The 20,280-nt window shown below is 40.7% G+C and overlaps 1 long non-coding RNA gene across 1 annotated transcript in view; it reads left to right on the forward strand.

Annotated features, from left to right (window-relative positions):
* LOC308060144 overlaps positions 1 to 19,820 on the forward strand; it is a 72,686-nt gene extending 52,866 nt beyond the window's left edge. The window contains exon 2 of the long non-coding RNA XR_013926619.1: positions 1 to 19,820. This exon is cut by the window's left edge and continues 16,896 nt beyond it. This is a non-coding gene — a long non-coding RNA (uncharacterized lncRNA).
* The last annotated feature ends 460 nt before the right edge of the window (positions 19,821 to 20,280 follow it).

The raw sequence follows: 20,280 nt of genomic DNA on the forward strand, positions 1-20,280 counted from the left end.
GACCATGCAAATGAAGAAACCAGGCAGCACAGAGGCACAGACATAAGGTGCTCCTCTGACTGCCCACTAACATCTGACTGGGGCACACCTATAGAGCCAGCCAGTTTGCCATACATCTAAGAAATCAGTGCACCTGCTAAGCACAGATGAACAACATTCAAAGAGTAAAAGCCATCCACTTTGGTTTTGCTTTGAAGTTTCATGGCTAAAACAGCCAGAAAAGATTTCTTCCCACCAGGAGTGTTTTTCTTCCATTCTCGTGGCTGTCCTCTACCATTCGCCATTATTGCTCAGCCTCTGTGATCTGATCTCTGCATGAAGTTTCCCCTTGTAAAACTGAAGCTAATGATTATGCAAGGTATTGCCATAAAATTCAGTCTTTCAATCAACACACTGCACAGTTGCTAATGCAAGATTGTTTATTTAAGGGTGCTCATTTTTTAAGTTAAGCAGTTCCTGAAACTGTTGTGGATGTTAGTTCTCTAATCTTTTTAGTTATTTCCCACTGATCACTAAGGATGATTGGCTGGCAGATGGTATCAATCAGCCTGAGTGCAAGGATTGCACAGTACTGTATTTCCAAAAAATGTGCAGTGAATATTCAAGGCTCTATCCTGACTGGGTACTCTAATTAATCTGTCTGATTGGATCTCGTCTTCCATTTTCAAGCTGTTCACTACCAGCAAAGGTGTCACTCAGTTCCAGACTTGCGTCAAGTAAAAGAGAAACTTCAACATGTATGAGAAAGAACAGTACCAATGGAAGTTGGGACATAGAAATTAATAAAGATGAAAATTCTTAAATAAAAATAAGCTTCCTGATTTATTTCTATCTTATGTTTGCCCTCATTTATTCTCTGCATGTAAATAAACCTACTGTCTCCATTTTTCCACCAATAATTCATTTATGTTTGTGGAGCTGTCATGGTTTAAACCCAGACGGCAACTCAACACCACACAGACACTCATTTACTTGTTTACTCCCCCTTGCCAGTGGGATGAGGGAGAGAGAATCAGAAGAGTAAAAGTGAGAAAACTCATAGGTTGAGGTAAAGACAGTTTAATAGACAAAGCAAAAGCCATGCACGCAGGCAAAGCAAAGCAAAACAAGGAATTCATCCACCACTTCCCATCGGCAGGCAGGTGTTCAGCCACCCCCAGGAGGGCAGGGCTCCATCGTGCTTAATGGTTACTTGGGAAGACAAACACACTAACTCTGAACATCTCCCCCTTCCTTCTTCTTCCTCCAGCTTCATATGCTCAGTACAATGTCATATGGTACAGAATATCCCTTTGGTCAGTTGGGGGCAGCTGTCCCAGCTGTGTACCCTCCCAGCTCCTTGTGCCCCCCCAGTCTGCTCACTGGTGGGATGGGGTGAGATGCAGAAGAGGCCTTGGCTCTGGGTAAGCGCTGCTCAGCAGTAACTAAAAAGTATTACCAACACTGTTTCCAGCAGAAACCCAAACCATAGACCCATAACAGCTAGTATGAACAAAATTAACTCTACCCCAGCCAAAACCAGAACCGGAGCCAAAAGTCTCGATTTCAAATTCAAAAATACAACAGAAACAAAAACTTATTGTAATTATTGCAGAAGAGACATGAATACATATTATAAAGGAAGAGGGCTGTGAAGTGAAAACCATGAGAGAAGAATCAGTACAAATTAGAAATTGATTTGCCCCTCAGAAGTTAGTTAGGCTTCTTGGGGAGGTGGATGGGGTGGTATTACTTACACGTTTTCATTTAAAATTTATTTAAGGGTATTTTCAATTAACATGGCATGCCTACTTAAACAATATGCTCATTTTTTGTATTGTAATGTATTTTTAATAATTTGTCTAAATTTAAATAAAACACTGTACCCATTCAGTGCTTCAGGCTACATAAGGTCTTCATGGAAACAAAGTAGAACCTTTTATTGGCATTAATGCCTTTAAGACATTCCTAATAACAGAGATGCCAACTTTTCTATTTACTGATACCTTCAGGTCTCATCAGATTTTTCTCATCAGAAAAAATATTGAAATCATCAAATAGGTATTTGGCCTTCCAATTTGCTCAGTTTGAAGTACAGTTAATACTTCATTAAAAACAAAACCACAAAACTAAATGAACAAAACCCCCATACATTTCTAGTTTGGCTGCTTGCAATACATGCAAAGTTATAAAAGGAGTCTGTCATTTATAAAAGGGAGTAGGCTTCACTTCTAATGCAAGAAGTAAACTTCGATTTCAGGGGAAATTTACCCTGAGACAACTATATTAGTCAATACATAAAATAATGACAGTTCCTAGGGAGTAAGGGAATTAGAGATTAGTGATGTATCACAGGCTGCCAGAATTAGAAACACAGGGCCTAGGAGAAATTTTATTCTGAGCAATAAGTTCAACTAACCTGGAAATTCTCTCTCTCTCCCTCTAAAAAAAAATAATAAAATAAAAACCAAAAAAGAAAAACAAACAAACAAAAGCAGAAGGAATGAGTTTACTTAAGCCATATGGAGCAGGCTTAGCTAAATGAGGATATGGAAGAACTAGAGAAGCCTCGGGACTATTCATTCCAGGCCTCCATTAAATGAAAAAATAAAAAGAGTAACTAGCACTTTGTTTTCTTTTCAAAGTAGTTTAGAAGAGATGATGTTTTATTCCTGGTTTCCAAGTCTTTATAATGCACTTTTTGACCATTCTTTCCCAATACAGGAACTAAAAGGTTTTTCTTCAAAAGCTAAAAGCTGAGAGGATCACCCATAACCTGATTCCAGTAGCTGTAGACTTAAGGGTCACAGAAAAGCTCCTACTTTACCCCCCGGAAAACTACAGGATGCATAAAAAAACAAATATTGAGGGCTCCATGAGTCCCATGATGTGGTCATTGCCTCCTGAAACAGGCACAGTGCTAAACAGTACCTTGGCTGCTATATATTCAAATAACTTTCCAATATCCAAGTGACCAAAAGGTACTGGGACACAAACACTCCAACCATCATCTGCCAATATATGTTAAACCCAAGTAAAAAAAGGGTACCTGAGAATCTCAAATCACAGTTATATTTCAGTGCTTTTGTCCTTATTTTTCTTCAGTTCTGTATATAAGTTCTTATGTTGCCAGAGTAGACCTATGACATAATGCAATATGAAGTTATGCTTTGAATCTATTTCTGGCACTGTTCCATGCAGTTCTTGCTCTGTTTCCTTAAATGAGAAGCACATTAATTACTAGGATGCATTTTAAGAAAACACACTATTTTGAGTACTGCTGCCTTCTTGATAGCAGAGTTAAGTCTACACTTCAGTCGCAATCTGCAAAAACGCACCACAAATCTGGTGAAAATTCACAAATTTCAGAAGCCCCAGAGTAAGGTCTACCAAACCCAATTTCAGCTACATGGGATATGAAACCAAAGTATTTCCACTGTGCAAGCTGTTACAAATTTCTGTCCTTTGTAGCTGAAGTCAGGATCTGGACCACTGAATTTATTTTCCCCATTTGTCTCCTGTGAAAACCAGTTCTGTGTAGGTGTCCACAGCAGAGACTAATCTGTTCAGATTCAGTTGTTTGAGCTACTTTGCATCAGTTTTAGTAAATAGCAGCATGCCTTCCATTTTTTCTTGCTCAGACATTTTCTTTCTTCTTAGAGAAAGGTTTAAAAAAAAAAAAAAAAAAAAAAAAGTAAGTGCTTTCTTCATGAGTCTTCGGCCTTACGTAGTGGCCTGTCCTCCCAGTGTCCTTCCCCAGGCCCCGAGTCATGCATCACTCATCTTGTCACATTGAACTCCAGATGCTCCTACCCTAGAGAATGCTCTGACTCTGGCAATTTTTCTTCATTCTCACTAACAATTTGGTAATGAAATATTGATTTTTAGTTAGATTCATATTGATGCTATTAGGTTTGCATTGATAAATCATGCTGGCCTCCTGTCTGAGAGGCTAGAAAGTGCTACACTGAACCCTGGAGATTACAATCAACTCATTGATGTGTTAATTTGATGGATTTTTTCGTTCTCTTAGAAGAAGTGGGAGGGGTAGGGGAAGATTTTTCAGTACAGCTGTTGTAAAGTTTTCACAGTGAAATCAGGGACAGTAATTGTGGGTTTTTCTATGCACATTCGCTTCAGAAAGTATCTTTCTGCCTATTTGTCCAGAACATAAAAAGAAAGGAGGGGGAGAAGGACTCTGGGGTCGAGAGGATATGACACACCTTGTAAACAGAGCTCCAGACTCCCACATGGAGTGGAAAAAATAGGAACAGTTAAATCCCAATTAAACCCTTCAGAGGTCATAGTCAAAAAGCATTTCCTTCTGCTAAACAGGTCTTCATGTAAAGCTAAATCCCAGGTGAAGTGAAAATATTGTGGAAATGGGAACCCCTTCTGCTGGCCCTATTCTACCTGGAGCCGCCGCGGTGGGATAGCTCCCCCCTCCTCTCTCCAGCAAAGTGCCACTTAGCCAACGTCCACATGCATCTGCAGCCTATTTAAAACAGCCTCTAGCTTTGATTTATGGTACTGTGCAAATGTAATGCCTGTCATTAAGGGACAATACGTGCTGAACCAAAGGATTACATTGTGATTTCCCTCAAAGGCGCAGGGTTTCAAGGGGGTACAGCAGCCACTACAGCACAGGGGGGGAAGGCTTTTAGAGAACACTTAAGTTAAAATTTGCTGTATCATTACTTTGTAAAGCAAAACAATTTCACATTAAGTCATTGCTTTGCTTATTTTCTCCAAAAGGTTATCATCCCCTCCTTCATCTGCATTCCCCCACCATGCCCCTCAGCACCAAGGGACAGTAGCAAAGCCTGTTTGACGAGGGGCTGATACTGTAAGCTTTGTTAATAAAACCATCTCCTCCACTGAAATAATTTCTTAAGTCCTTAAACCAGAAGCTTTTATTTATTTATTTATTTAGTACTCCTATTCTTTCTTTTCCTGTCCTTTTAAGAACTGCTGCTCAGCCTGCCAGGTCAATGACTTCTTAGCTGAGTCTGAACCTCGTACAGCTTACATTGGACCAAAGGACTTACCAAAAGAGACTCAGCGAAAGACACTCTGGCTACCTTTGATTAATAATTATTGTAGGGGGGTGGGGGGGAGCAGGAGGTGTGTGGAAGAAGCTTGATTATCAACTCCCTCTGCCCTTCCAAGAGGCTTTGCTACTCCATTCAAGGTTGAACCATTAAAAATAATAATGCCATTGCACATAGGACAGTTTATTATTACCTTAGCTGTTCTGTTTTGGTGCCAGTTGAAAAAAAAGAAAGGAGAGTCAGAGAAAAAGAGAAAATAAGGGGGTTTGTGGCACGTGGAAATGGGCACCTTATTGCTGGAACTCAAATAAACCACTTATGTACAAGGACATTTTCTAATTAGCTTCACTTTAAGGCTTCCTCCCCACTTCCCTCTCCATCTTCTCCCTCCTGGATAAAAGCATACAGAAAGTCCTGTCCTAAAGAAATATGTCTCAGTACATAAGAAGGCAATCATCTGTACCTTCAAAAGATGGTGTCAATGATGAAACTGTTAGTTAAATTCTGTTGTACTATTGACATCTTAATGCCACAAACCCAGCTGGTACGAGATCAGTAACGTAAACAGCCGCGTTCAAATTAATCTCTTTGAACCTCACTGCTGAGCTGAAACCTCTGTTTGACAGTCTAAACTGCCAACTTCATCTTCTTCTCCCAGTTATACAGTAGGCTAAATGTGGAAAAAAAACCCCACCCTGCTAATGCGAAAAGGTTTCACATGTAGCAAGGAAATTTAAGCTCTGGCAACCATTTCGAGCACAGCTCTTCCTCTTTGCACACATGTAGTAGTTTGCATTACCACATATGCTGTTAACTAATTTACTCATTTATTTAGATTTTTACAGCACTTATCCCATGCTCCAAGTGCTTTTAGAATTACTTAAACATTCAGTGCAACACTTAACATTTAAATTCACAATTCAGTTAAGAATGCTTAGGTTATGGTAGAACAACCAAATTTAAAACTAATTTACTCTACCAAAACACCCTCACAGAAAACCCACAGGGACTTAAAGCTATCAGCCCAACTCTATCCCAAATGTCTGCCTGAAAAAAAACTGAGGAAGAGAGGAAAGTCAAGGAAGCCTCTGTGCTGCTGGAGCTCAAACCAATACAGGCTCTGAAGACTGGGGTAAGGAACTATGTTCCAGGATCAGAAACCCATTAAGAAAGTGCCCTGCCAGCTACTCTATTCCTTTAAAAGCCAATTCCAGCCATTCCGTCAATGGCTTACCACATCCCAAACTACTTCATCAGGAGTTATAAATCTGTGTCTGCTGAAGTTCACGTCAGCTCTCTCCTATGAGCACAAGGTGGCTCAGGGTTTATACCCACAGTCAAGCTACCATGGCTAAGCAAGTTACCAGAGATCAGTTGAACCCAGATAACTCTCTTTGAGTGCCCTTATAGCCCATCATAAATATGAGGTAATTCAATTTAGCCTGCAATGAAAATAGATTAAGCTAAGTCAAATCACCTTACATTTGTCAAAGGCGAGGAGGACACACACGGACTGTTTCTGCAGCTTAGCTGATGCATGGTAACCCGTTAAACTGCAGTAACTCAATTGCAGGTCCAAGCCCTAACCCGCAGTCACTCAGGGGGCTGAACTTCTTGACATGAACCATGTTACTTTTCAGTAGATTTTTTTTCACTAACCTTAACAATTACAAGTGACCATAGTAAGAGCCAAAGTCCGGCCCCGTAGTTTCACTGGAGGCTGATTTAACCAGTTGTGCAAATTCTCACACCAGATTGCACATTTGAATTAAACCTGAAGTTTTTAGGTCTTCTCCCCTTACTGTGGAAATGCTCCCACTGCCAATTTAAGGAATTTTTGTGGGCCACAGGGCTCCAAGAACTAAATGCAAAGCTCTTGAGAGAGCGCAGGATTTATTTAAAGCTGCACTGCAATCGCAGTATTACAAGGACAAGAACTGCAGGAACGGTGGGAAGAAAGGAGGAAATAAGATTAAGGGCTAAGGTCTAGAAATTGGGTCTTTTCTGGATGTTTATGTAATATTTGTTGATATTTTCAGGGACTGGATGACTAGGAATAACATAGGTATCTAGACATCTGTATTTTCTACATGACAAGCGCAGCAGGAAGGTATGTACTGCATATGAACAGTAAATTATTTTCTGATTATAATCCATTTTCCTAATTATTTCCACATCAAATTTCCTCAAAATTTCTTAAATACTCTTGATCCAGTTGACTGAGAGTTTTTTGTCACCCTTAACACTGTAGTATGGGATTTCTTCCATACAGTTCAGAGACAAAATCCATATATATTATGGATTATAATCCATATAAAACAGCCCCTAGAAATCTCAGGATATTTCACACTTGATCTTCACAGTTTCCATGCTTTACCTCTCTTGCTTTCACCACGCAAACTCCAGCTAACCTCACTTTCCACTTTGCTTTTAGGTTAAGTCATCTCGTTTCCTGCCTGAGACCCTGGCCACCACCAGGAGAAGTACTCCAGTCCTGTCCACGGTGGCTCTTCAGTGGCATGCAGATATTCACTTCGCTCAGGAATTAAAATCTCACCAAATTTGGGAAATCATAGCAGCCCTGTAAGATGTGTGTTTAATTAACAAAACCTGAAGGACCCTTTGGGGAAAGGAAAAGAAGCCACCCATATCAGGAAGGTTTTAGTGAGTTTAGCTTGAGCAGAGGATGAGATCCAAAGCCTCTCTGCAGAGAGTGAAGCAGGGGATCAATGTTTTTCCACCTCCTTCAAAGAGACCACCCTGTCCCCAAGGTGAGACCTGGGGACCAAGGGTTCTGTCAGGGCCACCAGGGTCAGTTCTTCCTGGGAGATGTCTTGTGGCTTGCTGTGGTGGCTTGTGTGGCTGGCCTCCCCCTGACCCTTCCTCCCTTCCCTGCCCTCACACCACAATTAGATTTCACTAAAAGACAAAATCTCTCTTCCTCCCTTTCACTGTAGGGGTCCTGGGGAGGGGGAAGGGATAGAAACATCATCTACATGGAAAATAATTTCCTGCTTGCCAGCGTATCTGAAATTGATGCAGCCAACAGCATTCCTTGCGAATGTTAAATTAATTTGGAAAGTCTCAATGTATTGTTCCTTACCATGAAAAGCACTCATCACTTCTGGCTGGCTATCTGCCCTGCCTAGGAAAAGGGGGGGACGTTTAACAGGCCACAGCAAAAACTTTCATGGGACCACAGCCTGTGACTTAGCGTGAGAGATGGGAAATACCTATCATCCAAAATATTGGGCAGCAATGACAGCTTTGTCTCGAATGCAGAGAATTCAGAATCTATTAATGCTGCTGCACCCACTGTGAAAGGAATATTGAATTGTCCTTAAAGGAAAATAAGTTAATTAATGATGTTCTTTTGGTTGCACGCTTATTTAAAGCCTGCTTAAAGGTGCAGTATCTAAAAGCTCTCCGGATAACAACTGTATAGTTATGGAAAACAATATTATCAAAATGTCAAAAGAACCTAGAAATATTTTAAAACATAATAAATCATCTTCTGATTAGTTTGAACTGTGCATGTGAAATTGTACCGGGTTTGCTTAAATGCTATAAGGAAGCAAGAATGATTCAAATTAAATTCTGTAAAGCAGATTTCTTTCTTTGCTCTTTTAAAACCCACTATATTGTCAAAATCTGATTCTATATTATATTTAATTTTCTATTGCTGCTTTACCTCACTGTAGATGCCTCCAAGTGTAGCCAGACTCTCTTCCAGTGCTTCTCGACTATTAGCTCTATTTATTTTTTTTTACATTATTGAACTTCCTTCCACTTTCCACCTGCCTTATATTTCAGACGATGCTGTTACATATTAAGCCATTCTGTCTTTTACCTATCCAGTAATTTTAATTTTTTTTTTCTTTCCCTCTCAGAATGGATTTTTTTTGTTATTAAATCCATGTTCCGCATCAGCCTGCTAAGTTGAAGATTGACCTTTAATTTCATTTTGGTTTTAGGCTTCCATTTCCTTCCCCAAAAACTATTTGTGGTATTTAATTTCTAATTAGAAGAGAGTCTGAGTTGCAAAAAATCTCTAACCCTTCTCAACCTCCTGAGCATTTAGATCCAGAGGTTTGGGCAGCCACAGCCAGGCTGACCACCTGTGGAGGCTGGATCTGGACCCAGGCTGTGATTCCAGTTGCCTGAAGGTCACAACTTTGGGAATTATCATTTCCATGACAGTCATTATTTAGAGAGGGCCCAGCTACTTTATTTTAAAAAGCTTACAGTACACTAACAAAAGGAGCATGACTTTGGGTTTCCCAGTGATTACCCAATTCGCATGCAAGAAAGAAAGGTCTCCTAGTTCACCCACTCAGGAACTAGAGTATTGCCTCATAAAACAGACCAGAACTCCCAGGTTATCGCTTGGTTCATTCACTGAAGTTTAATTATGAGATATCATGAAAAGAAGCATTTTAAAAGCCCATTTTAAGAAGTGGCCTCAATAACCCTCATAAGAGACCAGATCAGGAGACAAAACAAAATAGCTGAAACAGCATTATCTCCTTTATTCCGCAGAATGGGGAAGTGTCCTTCCAGGTGAGGGACCGTGTTAGGAAGCCAAAGGGTTGGCAGAGCTGCATTATCATTCATCTCATCATTCCAGACAACGTTTGCTGTCTAACCAATTCTAAAATGCTAATTAGAGTAGGAGGTGACTCCTCCTTCCTGACCTCAAAATTTCCATCACATCTGCTGAAAAGGTACAGCACATGTTAAACATATGTGTTTAATATGTTCAACATCCTAAATTACTTTCCCACTCTTCCCTCCCCCACGTTGCACCACCACATGCAGATGCCTCCTCCAGAGGTATGAATGGGCTTGCTGTCTTTTCTGACCTGTGCTTCAGTAGTAATACGGATAGCTGCCTATTCCAAACAGGGTTTTTTTTTCAATTCCTGCCTTGCAAACAGAGCTTGTGCCCATCCGAGACCAAGAAACAAAGCTGGAAAGATTGAACTTCAGTCCTTCCATTTAAGATTTTTTAAGACTAATGGTGCCTCACAGCTCTATCCAAAAATCAACTCCTGTTTTACCAGAGATACCCCAAATGGCTTGCAATTCTAGGCAGGCAGGGCAGACTAAAACTGGGAGTAAAGCAGTATTTCCATTTGATTCAGAGAAAAAAGACACAGAATGATCAAATGGCTTGCCAAGGGGAGGACCAAGAAGTAAAGCCACTTTTTCAAAGGTACGAGCTTCATGCCTTTAATATGAAGCCTTATTGTCCATATTTGCCAACAAAAAAAAGCAATAGTACTAATGTTGAAGCAGGGGGAGAGGTCTAATCTGAATAATCTAGTCCTAAAGACAAATTAGTAAAGATAGCAAGAAAGGAAGCATGCTCCCCTGCTTTCATTTTCCAGTTCCACAATAAAGATTTCCGAACTGGGTTTACCTCATCTGAGGTGACCAGGAAAGCCAGGAAACACGGATTTTAACAGCACACACTGTCAGGTATATAGATCAATCACAGGGACAGAGAGAGACATATTCATGGCTTTGTATATTAATTAACTGAAGGTTAACTGAAGGTGGGGGAAAGGCTACTTAAGCACCTGCTTAAGCAAAGATACTTTAGCAACCATATTGATTTCCTACATACACCTAAGCGGCAGTAACAGTTTTGCTTCACCAGCAAGGGCCTGACCTTCAGCCCTAGGTTTGCCTTCCCAGAGCATCCTATATAACACCAAATGATGATACATGATAACAGAAAGAAAGAAGAAAGATCTTAACAGGCCCCAAGTGCTTGACGGTTTTCAGGAAATGACTTCCCACATGTAGGTTGGCAGCTTCTGCTTAAAACCAACAATTCAATATACTGGATTGGCATCAGCACACAAAGGCCTGGGCAAATCTCAGAAAAGCTAATCTGTCTCAGGGATCTTGAATATTACTCAGATCTCTGGAAAAATCAGTAAATCAAGCAATGAACACCTCTAACCTTCCTCTCATCATTGAATTGCAAGTAAAAAGGGTTTTTTTTCTGCAAAATCATCCTTTAAAGAGGAAAACATTTGCTGTTATCTCTGTGTCCCAATGTATATCTGTCACTAGAGAATTAACTCTGGTTATTATTTTTTTTATACACCATCTATTTTGCCTGCTTCCCTTTTGTAGCCTGGCTATCTCAGAAGCTTTATTCCTAACCAACTTCTAACATAACTTAAGCTAATTAGGTTTTTTGGGTGTTTCAAACGTTAGGTGAAAGACAAAAGAAATGAGTGCGCTAGGTATGTCTGATCGAGTTTAAGGGTACAGCAAGGTGGTAGTGGAACAGTGTACATACAGTGTACCTGTGACTATCACGTGCAAAATCCACCCCCAGTTACTCCTTCCCATTGGTAGCCCTGGTCATGGAGAAGAACATGCTCACAAGTAATCAGAGAGGACACTTGCCATGATAGCTGATTGCTGAATAAAAGGAAATGCAAACTAACCAGAAACCCAGGTGCTTCTGTCCAATGGACCTATTTCATGAAGGTGAGGTTGATGTTAATGAGGGTCATATTTTAAGCATTCAGAAGGGGAAAAGTTGATTGCTGTTATGTATACTTTCCATCTGTGTACTTCTTGTATCAGATCATGTGGCCTGGGTAAATTTCTTAAGCAAAGTGCTTACTGCAGAGCTAAGCTAGAGATGGAGAGATTTCTTTGTACCCAAGTCACAGCCCTTTAAATGAGATTTGAGCATGGCCTCCTGAACTTGCAATGCCTGTGTTTCCTTTGTATGTGAATCAGGTAGAGGTCCACAGGCCACATTAACTGGATTGCAATCTTCTAGTAATTACCAATAGGCAACCTGTCCCTTTGTGCATACCTGCTGGGAAAAATGGTATTTATCTGTATAACCTCTATCCCACATTTTAAAATCTCGCTACTTATTTAGATTAAATCTTACTGTCATTGTTTCTAGAAGCTATCAGGTCTTGTTGGGGAAGTAGTTATCTTGCTCCTCCAGTCTATTCTCAGTGCTAGAGACAATGTTTTCAGGAGTTGCAAATCAGAATTTAAAAAATATAATTCATCGGTCCATCAGGATTTTATGAAATCAGCTAATAGGTGACAGAAATAAGATGCATTGCTTTAGTAAATGAATAGAAAACAAACAAAGGAAATGCTTATCTTCCTGTTTTAATACGTTACTTCACTTTTTTCTAATATTTAAATTCTGACCACCTGCAAAAGATTATCAAGAGCCTCTGTGGATTTGCAGGAATGCTTGCAGTACTTGGAGCAGATAAGATACTCTTGCTAGCACACACTACTCCCTGTCATTCAGCGTGCTAACAGTGAGAGACAGGGCCATCAGCAATGCAATTGTTATTATTTAGTAAAAGCTGGTGGTGACTTATGAGTTTCAGAATGCAGCTTCCTCATTTGTTTAATGTGGAGAGATTACAGTTTCTATTCACTACGGTTTTATAACATGCAGGTGGGAAAAATCTCTTTTCCAAAAGCCTGTCAGCAACCCATGCCAATGCTGAAATATTCCTGCTCGATTCTTGCAAATGAACCTATGCCACGTTTGAGCACAACACAAGATCTAGATCCTGTAACCGATGCCTGCTGTCAGCTGCTGCCAGGGGCTTGGACACGGCACCCGTGGATGGGGCGTGCTGACACCACAGCCGGTCAGACGAGAGCCAGGCTGAGATCAGCCTCCGGTGAGTGCTGGGGCACAGCCAGCACTGGGTGGAGGTGGCTGGGTGCGCAGTAGGGCTGCCACACTGTCACAGCCCTCCAGCGTTGCCACCTGGCCCTGCCACCTGACTGTCTCAGCTTCCCCAACACTGAGGGGGATAAATAGAGTATTTCCTGATATTAGAGGGGTCCTGCACCAAGTAACTCTGATGTCCTGGAGGAGAGATCCATCTTTACACTAATGTTTTAAAGGGCAGGGGGATTTATTGGAATGCAAAACTGTAGGTCTGAACCACAAGATATTTGAGGCATGGGCCCTTCCAGCCTCTTTCCTCTGTAAAACCCCAGCCTGACAGCATGGCAGCAGAGATGGCTTCACATGGGTGCCACCACCAGTGCTATGCCTCTGTTCTGCTCATCCATGTGGTGCCAGCCTACTGTCTGCCAAAACCAAGGGTTTGGTTTGGGACTTCAGGCTGAACTGTGTCTTCAGTACCTCAGCTCTACATCGCTTCAGATCAAAACTAGTCTGTTAAGCAGGTTGGCAGCCCCAAATCAGTTGGCCAGAGGGTGAGGATGGGCAAGTGGCTATGGGTTTCTGCCAGGGAGGATGTCACCTCACTCTGCTTGACTGCCTGTGCTCTGTTTACTCTCTCAAGAAGCAGAGTTGGCAGCTCCATAGTATCCCTGATGCAGCATGGAGGTGTGAAATAGGATGAGGCACTAACAGAGTTGCTGTTAGTAAAGCCTAAACAGGGCAAGTTGGTAAGACAAGTTTTAGGCAGGATAATACCCACAGTTCTCCACCAAGGGAGGTTCTTTCCTTCTTCATGGGAGAAGAGAAATCAGACACTCCCACCAGTGTTAAAAGGTCAGCACAGGTGGGTAAAGAAAATCTCCACGCTGGATGGGTCCCCACAAACATTTGCAGAGCGTGGGTACATAGAGGTGAAGACACATAACACGTGTGCTGGCGCGTTATGTTTCAGGGATGACAAGGGGACTTGCAGTCTGATGCTGCCCTGCAGATTGATGGGTAACACTGGACTTTGGGCTGAACAGGCTCCAGCTAAGGGATGACCTAAAGGATCTTTGAATTATTACTGAGAACCAACAATAGGATATTGGGAGGGTGAGTTTGGGGTTACATTCAAAAGCCTTAAAGATCATGCTTCAAGTTGAATTCAGACTCAAAAAATAAAAACCTGAAGTGGGTGGGTTAATAGCAGGATTGTGTGCTCAGTGCCCCTCCTTCTTCCCTCACTCATATTTGCTCTTAATAGGAACAGTACCAATGTGAAATATAGGTTCTTAGCACTGATTTGAAAAATTGACTGCTGTGAGTTCCTGATAGATGACGAATGTGAGTATGTAGTCATAAGCATAACTTGGTTAGGGGACTTTGAATCTTTCTTTTGAGATCTGCTTGTATTCTCCAGCTTTGTACCATCACAACATCAGCCACTGCATGAAATCGGAGTGACGAAGGGGCCAGCCTGGAAGACCCTGGGTCAGCTTAGTGAAAAAGTCTCCACACTAGAGTGTCAAAGCAGTCCGATTTCCCTAAGCCCTGAACTCCAGTGAAAGTATGAGCCAGGTGTTGCTGCTATAGCTGATCTCAACTAAAAACCTCAGACGAAATCTGAGGTTAATCTTAGTCACATTAGCATTAACATTCTAAATATAGGCTTTCATTTTTCCCTCCTCATCAGTCTAAAGGTGCAGTGTATTTAGTGTGGTTTTCCTCACCTCTATACGAGGCAGATGCTATTCTACCCCTTTCTTCCTAGCAGGGAGCTGGTGAATGCTTCCATAGGGAATTTCCCCAGCAAAACATAGGTAGTTCATGAAAGGGCGAGGAGCCCTCCTGAGTCCTGTGCTTATTCACCACACCATTTCTCCTCTGTAGTTATGAGAAGGGTCAAAAAACAAATTCAGATTTCACAGCCTTGGCTTAGTCCCAAACAAGCTTGTAGAATACGATAGTTTCACACAGTGAGAACTGGCATTTTTGCCTTTTTAATGCTAAAACTTCTTTCCCATTGTTGTTCACAAATGCTGCAGAAGTGTGGACACTGATCTAAGCAGGTAAAAGATGAGAGCAAAGTTTGGAGGTTGGTGTGGGATTTAGTGTGGTACCTCACAGACCTTGTTAGCAGGTGTCAGTCTGGCCTTGTGGGCACAGATGATGACCTTCATTTAGTCACCAATTCATGTTCGGGGAAACTGGAGCCTGTCATAGTTAGCCCTGAGATAGGGAGGACAACAAAACAATTGTATTTGCATGCCAGGAGATGAAGAGGTTTTCCTACAGATTTTAAGAACTGCTGAGGCAGGGATAGTTTACTTGTGCCTTAGAAAAGTAAACTTTTTCATTTGAAAAATAGTTATATATACAAAGGAAGAAAGAAAATATGACTTACAAGATTTCCTTTATAAGTCAGGTTGAAACAGACTGGTTGTCTATCCCTTCCCCCATACACAAAATTCTGCACTGTGTGTTTAATTATATCTCACATTTATTTTAGGCTTCATGTTCAAAGATATCCTAAGTCAAAGCAGAAAAATCACCCATCACTGAAATTCAGTCACCTCTGGGATGAAGAATGGCAGTCAAGGGGACAGCTAGTACACAGTAACCTTGGCCAAAAACCCAGGTGCAGAAATCTGCTACCACCAAAAGTGCCATGGGACCTAGCTTTTAAAGACTTTCCCACAGTAAATTAAATGAAAGTGCATTTATCTGCTTCAGCAAAATGAAATGTTGAGTTGACTCAGCCAAGCCTCAATCTCTTGTTCTAGAGACTCTGGGCATTTCGAGCATAGCGCAGAAAACATTGTGCTCTGGCACTTCCAGCTTATGACAACAGTAGAAAAAAGTTGTAACAAATCAGTAATCAAGTAAGGCTTCCAATTTCTCCAGAATTTGCGCTCTCCAAAAACATGAGGTGATGGCAAATTCGGAGCTTAGATACCCCTGTTACATTTGCTCATCCATACCAGTAATACCAGTTATACCAGTTCAAAAAAAGAAAGATTGCTTTTGTCAGCATTGGGACTCAGACATTTATCTGGCACAAGATACCAATACACATAACAAACATGCTAATTCATTGCCAGTTCAGTGCAATATCATTCACCACACCAAATGACCCATTTACAAAGTTACTTAGACACTTACGCATATAAGATTCTTCTGAACTAAAGATTCTCTTGTTTCCGTAAGTTTGTGATGGGGAAGAAAATTGATCCTGGCTTTCTGCACATATTTAGCAGAAGTACAGATAATGGGCACTGAGACATTACTGGTTTTTCTTGCAAGTACCGGATTTTTTCCTTCCATTTTTTTAGGCCCTAGAAAGACAAAATTTCATTGGAAAGGCAGATTTAATAAGTGATTAGAGGGTAATCACTATTCTCTTGTGATATGCAAAGGGCAATTTTGGGTTGTGAGGTAGTCTGTGGGTCATGTGAATTTAATTGTCATATCCAGAGACTTATACCACATTAAGTGTATCCCTAGTGAAACAGCAGAGTTGTAAATCTGTGAGATAGATATATATATATATATATGCGCACTATTTTATAACAGAGCTATGGGAATAGTCCACTACCTATAAAATAAAGAAACACCGTTAAATATGCCAAATCAATTTCCTCATGAAACCAGCAACAAATACTTAGCTAGTTACTGCAAGAGACTCCAATATTCAGCTCAGGTTCCACGCACTGTCCCCCTTTCCACCATTTTAGCTAGTGCTTGTGATGCCGGTATAGAAAGTGTGAGGTTAAACAAACCATCTTGGAAGACATATGAGGATAAAAATCATCTGTTAAGTTTCTTTTCCATACTTCTTTGAAAAAAAACATCTTTACAGTAAGGGGAGCTAAAATAAGCAGAGAGGGACCACAAGATGGCTTGTACTCAAAAGCCATGATGCCCATCTTGTTTGTGACCTGGGGATCTGAAGCTGAAATCTTGACCCACTTGAAGTCAATGGGGATTCTGCCATAGCTCTAAATGGAATCCAGGATTATTCTGCATCCTCTGCAGCCTACACCTTGGCTCTTCTGCTCACCCGGTATTGACTTTCCACTCCTTTACTCTGTCCCACTAGTGCAAGCAGGCAAGCCTCCTACTTTCCACCACAGACAACTCGGCTTTCTCCCTGAAAACTTCTTTCTCTGCTGCCTTCTGGAACTGTTAGATGATCTGCTTTCCAAGTTGTGGTTTAAGTAGAAGCTCAACTAGATAATGTAAAAAAGCAGTTTTCAGACACAATAGTAGCTCAGTTTGTCAGTACAAGTCCTAAGATAGGAATCTTAAGGGTCTTTTAGTAGGCATTGCTGAAAAGACAACATTAGCCATTTCATGGTGATTACATTACTGTGATATCACCACTTCTACCTACGAGCAGATATCAGTTACCTCAGGTATCCAAAGCAGAGTGTTTGAGAAGTGTTTGCTGTAACAAAAGAGAGTAGTTTAAAAAGTGACTGAACAGAAGGGTGCTGTAAAGAAAAGAGGAGTCTGAAATCTAGTATGCCACTGCCCCCTTAATGCAAAATTTTTTGCATTATTGTTACTATTTTGGCATAAGGCCTTACACCGTGACCAGAGCTGCAGCCAGGATTTTCAGCCTTAACCCTGAATTTCCTGGCTTTTATGGGTTTAAAGCCAACCTTTAATGTTACTGAAATATGTAGCTGAATTGATTTAACACTGTGCTTTAGCTAAATGGAGAATCTCCATAGCAGTTACTTCAAGGGCCTCAGAAGCAGCTCACCTCCACTCGCAAAACTCCAAGGCACCCTTTCAAACGTGCCTTCCGATAACGTGCTAATTCCTGCAGTCCAGGGGCAGTCACTTCTACAGGAGACCTACGCTAAATATTATTCTTCTAATAGCAAAACAACCTGCTGGTTATTGTTTCACACAAACTGAAAGTTATTTGGGACCTACTGTTTTGCACAAGAGGACAGCAATGCCTACCTCACATTCTGCATCCATTCAGCCGTTAATGAGCAGATCTAATGTTTCCAAGATGAACCTTTCCAATCGAAAGCTACTTGAAAAGTAATGCCAGTTATTCATGTGGGGACATGGGGTCGCAGCACTGAATGAAGAACCAGGTTATATGCATTGCACAGGATTTGGTGAATACATGACAGACGTGCAGCTTTAGGTGAAGGGGAATCGATTCAATATTTCTATTTGGAATCGTCCATGCTCAAAAAACCTTTTTTTTCTTTCTTGTTTTAAGTAACATTCTGCAGACAGAGATAAATATTCAAAAATTACTCTACAGTAAAGAAATGGTTTTAACTATGGTGTTACAGATATTAAGCATAAAAATGAGCAGTTGGCTAAGTTTTTCTTTCAACAAACCTCTTGTTTCTTTTTCTACAGGGTTTTGTTCTGACTTCTAGTTTTGTATTTTGTGAGCGTAAAGCAATCCCACACACTATAGGGCCGAGTGTCTTTAAAACAAATCATGATTCAGAACTCTGGTGTGGAGATTTGAAGCTGATAATTATTGGCTTTGGCTTCTTACTGCCTATAGCTGAAAACATAAGCCTCACTTAAAAAGGGAAAGTTGTCCTCTGTAGAAACAAAACAACTATTTCAGAAGTGCCTAGTGCTTAAACTGAGCTAAAGGCACTATACACAGCACATACACGTGAAGAGAGTACACATGATCAAATGGGAGCACTTCTAGGTCTACACACCTGATCAGCTAAATCCCTTAAGAGTGTTCTGCTCTGTTGTGGAGTCCCAGGGTAGAAAGGCTTGGTTGCTTTTGTAAGTAATGAGAAAGGAGGAGGGAGGGGACCTTGTCCTCCAGGAAGATGGAAGGAATAAAGGGTATTCTTGTAAAATGTTATAAATGTTGCATTTAAATAGAAAAGTCTTAAATTGCAGAGCTGGTCCATGTAATAGAAGGATCAGTAATTTTAAAAGAGTGCCAGAAATGAGCCAATTTCACAAGCTATTTGAAGGATATTTTCATGTAACTTTTGGCCAAAGCAATGTTCCAAAAAGTCTGAAAATTGAATCCTAATTAGTTATAAGGATCCTTCTGGCTCAAGTTGACTATTATATTGTGCTCCATGCTCCCGAAGCAGATGAGAGCCATCACACCTTGCCAACATATGACAAGGAGAAAGGTAAACTCACCATGCCATTGCTTTCAGAAGAGTTTAAATCAAGAAAAGACAGAAAATTACACAAATCTTGAAGGAGAATTGCCATTCTTTCCACATAATAACAGTCATCTAGGATAATATGCCTGTATTTCACTTGTCAAAGCATGCTGTTTACTATTTGGACTTTTAATAGTGAATTTAGTGAACATTAAGAGACATTAAGGCAAAGCAAGCATTTTTATGTTCTATCAGCTCATTCCCTTGCCCCTCAATACACAGGTCTTTACATTCCTTTGTGTGTTCTGAAAAGACCTTATACATCTTTCCATATAGGTTAAGCTGACACTGCAGAAATGAACACGACCGATTTAAATCTTTATTAAAAATATAAATGTCCTGAATCATAAAGCTGCCTATTTATGAAACAGGGGCTTTGGCTCTTGCACGTGCTGAATAGGTTTGGGGGTTTCTCTGGGGACAGGAGCATTCTTTGAGTTTTTGGTTAGTGTTCTCCCCCCACTACCTCCTCCTTGGGAATTTTTTCTTGTTGTTCTACAAGAAATGAAATGCTAATCTCAGCTCCACCTCTATTGGGTCATCTCCAGGTCAGCATATTAGAGAAATCAGAAGAAGAATGAAGACAGTCTACTCCAACTGCAGGGCAGGATGACCCAGTTATTAATCAATCTGATGGCAGCATTTGAACAATGACAGTCATCTGTCAGAAAGCAGGAGGTGGCTCCTCATTAACACACCACTCACCTGCCCTGAGCTACAACTCTTCTATAATAATATCTATCATTCATCTCCAAGGTGTTGCTTCTTTCTCTGGCTACATGAAATAACAGACACTATTTTCTGCCCCCTCCCTGATACTTAATTTCCTTGGAGCTTACTCAACCTCCATTGTCTTGCAACAAAAACAAAAACAAACCAACAAAAAAAAAAAAAAAAAATTGAAAAAAACTAAAATACCCAAGCAAAATCAGAGAGACTGAAATTTCTTCTAATTAATTTTCTAAGACTTTCAAGCCTTGAAACTAAAATAAGTAAACTGAGTTTAAAATACCATTTTAACAAAGCAACGTACCACCGTTATAAATTGGCCCCTTTCTTCCAAGTAACAGGTCAACCCTTATTTCTGCCAATCTGATTTCACCATGACCGTCCCAGCAGGTTCCTTCACACCAGCTTTATACTGTCACATACCTTTTAAAATTACTCTGTTTAGCTCTGCCAGTTTTCAATCCACATGCAGATGTTAAGCCAATATAATATTTTAAGCAAATAATTCTTTCATAAAACGCTGCTTATCAACACACATTTTTGTTATTAGATGCACAGGCATGGAGGCCAGACACAGGGCTGATGACTAACCACATGCAGACCCTGTTTTGCCATTAGCTATGCCTAGGAACAGGCTCACACCCAT

Source organism: Falco punctatus, assembly GCF_963210335.1.
Source record: "Falco punctatus genome assembly, chromosome: 3".
Taxonomy (NCBI): Eukaryota; Metazoa; Chordata; class Aves; order Falconiformes; family Falconidae; genus Falco; species Falco punctatus.